This window comes from Lepisma saccharinum, chromosome 16 (genome assembly GCF_977018435.1).
Source record: "Lepisma saccharinum chromosome 16, izLepSacc3.1, whole genome shotgun sequence".
Lineage (NCBI taxonomy): Eukaryota > Metazoa > Arthropoda > Insecta > Zygentoma > Lepismatidae > Lepisma > Lepisma saccharinum.
In genome coordinates, this window is record NC_139244.1 from 33,535,622 (window position 1) to 33,542,749 (window position 7,128).

The 7,128-nt window shown below is 35.7% G+C and overlaps 1 long non-coding RNA gene across 1 annotated transcript; it reads left to right on the top strand.

The window, feature by feature from the left end:
• The first annotated feature begins 4,909 nt into the window (after positions 1-4,909).
• LOC146000549 (uncharacterized) lies at positions 4,910-6,667 on the top strand. The gene is made up of 3 exons (XR_014443505.1): positions 4,910-4,962; positions 6,421-6,588; positions 6,626-6,667. It is a non-coding gene; the product is annotated as an uncharacterized LOC146000549 (long non-coding RNA).
• The last annotated feature ends 461 nt before the right edge of the window (positions 6,668-7,128 follow it).

Here is a 7,128-nt window from a genome sequence, read left to right on the forward strand (position 1 = left end):
AATTTTTGAATTTGGTGGAAAATATACTGAGACAATAATGTAAACATTTCCATCTATTACAACCTTAATACAAACCACTTGTACGTTTTCAATGTTAAATTCAATTTGTTGAGCACGTAAGCAATTTGAGATAGCTATTTATGAACCACCCCCTTTCTATGATTTCTGTCTTGACGAAAGACAAGGTATCTATCATCTATAAATTCGCCGTCAAAAATACTATTATTTAACCAAGTTTCAGTTAACAATATAAAGTCATAATTGGCGGCTAATATACTCCTGTATACTTGATCTAATTTAGTTCTAATTCCTCTTACATTTTGATAATATATTGAAAAATAGTTGTCGGTTTCGGTCATACCTTTACTTCAAGTTGAGGACATCATTTATTGAGTTTAATATATGAACCACCGAATCATTTGTTTTCTTTCTTAACTTAACATTGCCAGACCAATGGAGCTCATTCCGTGACGCTGTGTATGTACTATTATATCAAGTTTTAGTTTTTTCCCGTTTCGGTTAAACTACTTTAAAAAAAATATTTCATGTGATATTCTGGTCAGAAACAGGTGCATGTGTGCATATAGGGTTCGTTCATTCATTGTTTTCTGTCCAGGGGCAGGTTTTTCTTGCAACCTCTATGCTGTTCGATCTTCAGCTCTTTGCTTTGCAGCAGCGTATAAACCATTTATTTTGATGTCGTCAATCATTTGGAATCTTCTTTCCCGGATCTTCTTTTCCTCGGCCATTCCTTTAATAGCATCCCGTAGGATACAGTTCCTTCTCATCCAATGACCCAAAAAAATTCTCTTTCTCTTCATGATTATCTCGAGAATTGATCTCTTTTCCCCTACTCTTTCTAGCACTGTTTCATTTCTCATTCTTTCTGTCCATTTCGAAAGTTCCATTCGTCTCCATAACCACATTTCCAGAGCTTTCAGTCACTTTTTATTACTTGTTCTTAGTGTCCATGTTTCCGTACCATATAGAGCTACACTCCATTCAAAGCATTTCATTAGATTTTTCCTTAGTTCTTTGTTCTTAGATCCACAGAAAATATTTTTCTTTCTCTTTATGGTTTCCTTCGCCATTGCTATTCTTACTTTTATTTCTTGGCTGCATTTCATATCATTGCTTATGATGCAATCCAAGATATTTAAAGCTGTCTACTTGATCGATTCTCTTACCTCTGATACTCACATTTGCCTACCTCTGCTTTCTTTTGATCACCATTACTTTCGTCTTATTCACATTTATTTTCATCCTGAACTATTCACAGTGGGTATTCATTTCTGCTAGCACATGGCATTTATGGTTATTTCAATTTCTGCCAACAGGGCCATGTCATCTGTAAATCTTATACAATCCCCTATTACGATAATGTGTGCTCCCTTCCTTTCTTTCTCCATTATGTCTTCTATCTTGTCGTAGGTTTCTTCTACATTCTCGTCTGACAAACCGCTATGTGGCATGTAGACTTGTATACTCGTAAGTACTAGGTCTCTCGTCTCTCCCTTCAGTCATATCATAATTACCCTGTCGTCCACACAACGTACTGATATTACTTGATTTAAGTACTATGCCAAAACTATGTATTCCTTTTGATTCTCTTAGGGAGTGAAACATTCTGAATTCATCACTCACAAGTTCTCCACTTCCTTCCCATCTCACTTCCGATATTCCAACTATGTCTATTTTATTTCTTCTTAATTCTGCTTTCAAGTTTTCTAATTTTCCAGCATGTAGAAGGGTTCTTACGATCCATGTATCAATCCTTACTTTCTTCCTCTGTTCCTGTCAATTCTGTCGCTTTCTGTTTTCTTGGATCATGATGAGCCCCTCCCGGACATCCGAATTCGGGAATGAGGGCGGAGGGTAGTTTACGTCCGGAATCTTTTCTGTGTATAAAGTGAAAATTTCCTCACTATGCAAAAATATCGTGCTTTTGTATTGGGAGAGCAAACTCAAAATTTTATCGAGATAGTAATTCCTTAAGCTATTAAAACTGATTTACAAGCTACCTATTTTTATCTGTATGTTATTGGGTAATGTGTACGGTACGTACATGGCCACTATTCAAAGAACCAAAATTTCCAAGTTGCTAAATTAAAATAATAAAATTAATATGTCTTATATTTCAAATTTATCTGAGTAACCTTATTTTAAGTTAAAGATTTGGATTGATTTGCACTGGTTTGTATTGTAACTAATTAACAGTTTATCTGAATTAGGTATAAGGTTTCAATGATATATTTTTTGTGTGCATGCTAATACGTATTTATATATTTCTATGTGATTATGCTTTGATCAACATTACAATTATCTATATTAAGTTACACAGTTGGAGGAGCTCTCATTTGAAAAAGGAGCCTTTGCAATGGACAATTCCTGGTCTGCAAGGGCGAATTTCCGTCGCCAACAGGTTTCCTATAAATTTGTCAGTTTCAGATAACGAAGGGACTAGATCAGACCAGATTTTACGAGTACATGGGAGATCCTCGTGTGAGAGAATAATCACTGCTCATTGGTAAAAGATTCTCTTCAAATCTTTGGTGTTGAGATGAGAATTTAAGTAGCATTCCGTGTAAGCTAACCTTTGTTCAAATTTCTAATTATCTGTTATAGCTCATTTTGTTGCCTAGTGTAGTAAGACTATACTGCGTAAGGAAATACGCTAGAACACTGTCTTTTAGTCTTGTTTGCTAGGAGGGTGCTGTTGTAATCAGAATATTGCCATATACAGAATGAGCCCGCATAGATAATTGATTGATTGAATGAGTTGGTGTTTTAAGTCCGCTTTATGAACAGAAAGACTGGACCTAGAGTTTAAAGTGGGATCTGAACCACTATGTGTATCCACCCGGAATCGAACCCGGGACCCCTTGAATACAAGGCGGCGACGCTACCACTTCGATATCGGGGAGGTCCCACAGAGATAATTATGCTACTTCTGCGTTATTGACAGAATCAGTAATTCAAGCAATAGGTGTGCATTTGATAAATTAGAGAACCGATTGGATTTGAATAATACATCTATGGAATAATTGAAAATATGTAAAGAGAAGCAACATATAAAAAATCGTTAATGATTAATGTTAATTACCTGTAAAGATAATGCTTCTAGATTAACGACAAACCCACTAATAAAGGTACTTGCCAATCCGATGGGTTTTTTTTTTCATATTCTGTTCTGTTTTGCTTTTGAACCTAAGTTCGGAAAAAAAAGTATTAGTCCTTTTAAATGTTCCGGCGATATTAATCTGCTCTCAAGGCATGGATTTTATCGATCGATCGATCGATTGATTGATTTGCTATATTTTACTTCGCATTTTGTGCCACTTTTGGCGAAGATGGGGATGAGTGATGATATGATGATATGATGAAAATGATGAATGGACACTTACAAACATCCATGCCCAGGCCGGGATTCGAACCGGGACCCCTGTCGTCGTAGCGAGATGTGCTAACCACTCAGCCACGGGCCCAGCTCAATGCATGGAAGGCTCCAGTACAGACATTCTTTTTATCCCGTATTTTTCATTAATAACTAAGATCACGAAATTTCAACTCATTCCCAGTTCCTCAAAACTTCAAGTCGACTCAAGATCTTGCACGTTAAACCTTGGGTGAGCAGAAGTGACGTCATATCTTGCAGTAGTTAATTGATGCTTAGTTCTGCAGCAGCAGTGGACAAATACATAAGTTAGGACTAAGAAACATGCAAATTTGTAAACTTTATTATCTATTGTGATCTGTATATTATATAAAACGTAAATTAATTTCTTTGTTTAATATTATCTTCCATAAACATTTGCAGAAGTGATGCCGGGTCGCTAACTGCCAAAAATTTATTGCAACTAAATTTACCGTAATCACTAGTAAATTCATTGCCCAAAGTTGAGCACCCTAGATGGGGGACATTATACAGTGCACACTAATTCATTGTCATGTCATTTAAGAATAAATTTACGGAATTGTGATCCATATTCAGAGAATGATATTTTGTAGCTGTTTACGTGTTTATGAATTAATCAAAAAATAATAGACATGCAGAATATTTCAAATATTAAGAAATAGTGCCGTGGCTACAAATTAACTCTTGCCATTTTCTTTTCAAGAAATTTAGATATTGCACAAACATCAAATACTATTTTAGAATTCTGGATAACTCTATTTTCTTTTGTTATTAATTTTTAGATACTTTAGCGCTTATTTGTCATTATTTATATTCCTATAACATGTATTCATTATGTACTCATAATTTGTAACATGATTTAAAAACTGCCGACCTCTGTGGGAGAGTGGTTAGCACATCACGCTTTGACGCCAGGAGTTCCAGTTTCGAATCCCGGCCTGACGTGAGTCTTTCTTGTCTGTTTCATTAGTCATCCTAATAGTCGCGATTAGCCAAAAGTGGCAGAGAAACCAGGCTAAATAAAAAAATTCAAATCAAATTAAATGAATAAAAGAACGGGTAAAATAAAATGTGAAGTGCAAAGTAAGATTTTATTGAAGAAAATTGTACCAATAATTATTTTACACCGATGAGAGCATAGTGTATTTTTCTTCAATTATGATTGTTAAATTTTGTTACCCACGTAACTGATTCTGTTGCTCTTGGTACTACTACGAAGTATCAACGCTACTGTCAGTGATCTCACTTCCTGTTCCTCCTTTTCACCCACACACGTCTCCGTATATTTTTTATGTGAAAATTGCTTAGAATGAAGAAGTGATAAACCCCTTTGCACCTAAATGTAAGTTTTATTGCTCTTTCTTTGCATAAACGTGCACATCTCGCAGAAACATTAATCATTATTGCCAATCTTATTCCATGAAGACACGTTGGAATTCAGAGAAAGCCTGGCCTCTCTGTATATAAGACTAATAACCGTCTAGCAGTATTCACATCAGTTCTCACTGTTCTGAGGAAAACACACACATAACACCATGAAGGTCTTGGTAAGTTTTACTTTTAAATAATTTTCTTATACAGTAAAAATATCTGCACTCTCAATATTACATCACAGTTTGTACAGTTTTCATCGGGTACAAAATTTCAACTTGTTTTTATAATAATTAGTTTTGTATTTATTGTAACTGTAAGTCCAGACATACAACATTGAAAAACCTTTCCAGCCAATTATAAATCTAAAATTTGAGTCTAACCAGAATTATAATTATATGAATTAATCTGTTGAAGTTGAAAGCAAAATATGATAAGATGAAGTGATTCGCAGATGGTTGAAAGTCTCAGTTAGTCGTACATATACCTTTGTTCTGTAAATTCCGTGAAGTTGAAAATGGAAATGTAAAGTTAAAGTGAGTAATTTGTAATTTGAAATGAACATGGAAGGCCGTTAAGTAGTTTATTTAGTGTTGAATTGTTCCAAATAATTCAATTTAAAGCACGTAAGGATTTTTAAATATTTAGATGTGAAAGTAAAAATAAAATTACTTGTGGACCGGTATTCGAACTCTGAACCTTCGGTAGAACATCGTAAGTCGAGCACTCAATTTCTCGCAGAGGCTGCTACAACGGTAATAAAAAGTTTGTTCCGTAAACTGAGGATATTGACTTAAATATGCCAGTATTCCTACGTTAGATTTCTCAGTAAAAGTTTTGTTTTATTCATGTAGGCTACGATACAATCGTTCACTCACCTTCTTAGCCTCACATAGCATAACTGCCGAAATGTACTATACATAAGCATGTGAAATATAATATATTATTGTCATCTCAGCTATCAGAGTGAAAACTAATGTATATATTTTGTAAGATACTTCCATATACCTGTGAAAACTAGTTACATTCGTGCACAATTATTTCAATCATTCACACTCTCAGAAGAATAAAACATAAAAGCAAAGGCATAAGCACATAAATTAATATTGCAATGACTTAATCAAATCACTGAAATATTTAAATTTGCGTAACATTATTATATTATATAAAATGTAAAATTATACATTAGCCAAATACATGCAAAGTTTTCGAAAAAAATATGTGCATATAGTTTCATTCAACATTTTGTTACGAAATCATCAGATTGAAGGAATTTGTAGCATACAATGTACAACACAATGTATCCCATTCTAACAATATTGTTATTATTTAAGGACCTCTTCAGAATACTGCAATAGATATATAATCATAGGTGCCAACATCGGGAGTGGGGGAGGCACTTTCTGTAACCCAGAAAATTCCTCAAGAAGTATATACGTACATTATACATTATAAAAATTATTGTTGTCAATCTTGTCCCTCCAGCTTTTATATGCAGTTGGTACCTCTGTATATTAGACCACATCAAATACAAAATGAGATACTTACAAGATAAGAGTCAAAATTTAATTGGTAAACTAACACTAAATTTATGTAGAATATATTATTTAAAATCCTCTTTATCCTAATTCTAGGCCGTAGTTCTTTTCGCTTTCGCCGCCTGCGTTTGCGCAGAAAAGACTAAGCGAGGCGTCTTAGGTTTGGGCTATGCTGCCGCACCTATCGCCACTGCTGCTATCGCCGCTCCTGCTGTAGCTGCTGTTGCCGCTCCTGCTGTTGTTGCTGCTCCACTAGCTGCTCCTGTTGGACTTGGCTATGGATACGGCTATGCTACAACAGCTCTCCGTGCTGCTCCAGTCGCCGCTGTTGCTGCCCCAGTAGCTGCTGTTGCCGGTCCTGCTATCGCCGCAGCTCCACTAGCTGCTCCTGTTGGACTTGGCTATGGATACGGCTATGCTGCACCAGTCGCCGCTGTCGCTGCTCCAGTAGCTGCAGTTGCTGGTTCAACTGTCGGATCTACCCTTTATGGAACCCCTGTCGTTGGTCCAGCTAGCGGTCTCTCCTATTCCGGTAGATACGCTCCACGACAATCCCTTCTTGCCCCAGTCGCTGCTGTCTACGGCAAGGCTCTTCTTGGCTAGAGACCAATTCCTCAGACAGTGTGGGTAAGAGACGCTTCTTTAAATGGTATAATGTATATTTATGATTTTTTTTCACTGCATTGTAGGTAAAAAAAATTAGGTTTTGCATAGACAACTACAATTATAGAATGTCCTCTCGACTACTTATTAAGCACTAAGTAAAGTTGTCTAATTTATGGTCTCATTAGGTTTAGTTTTGTT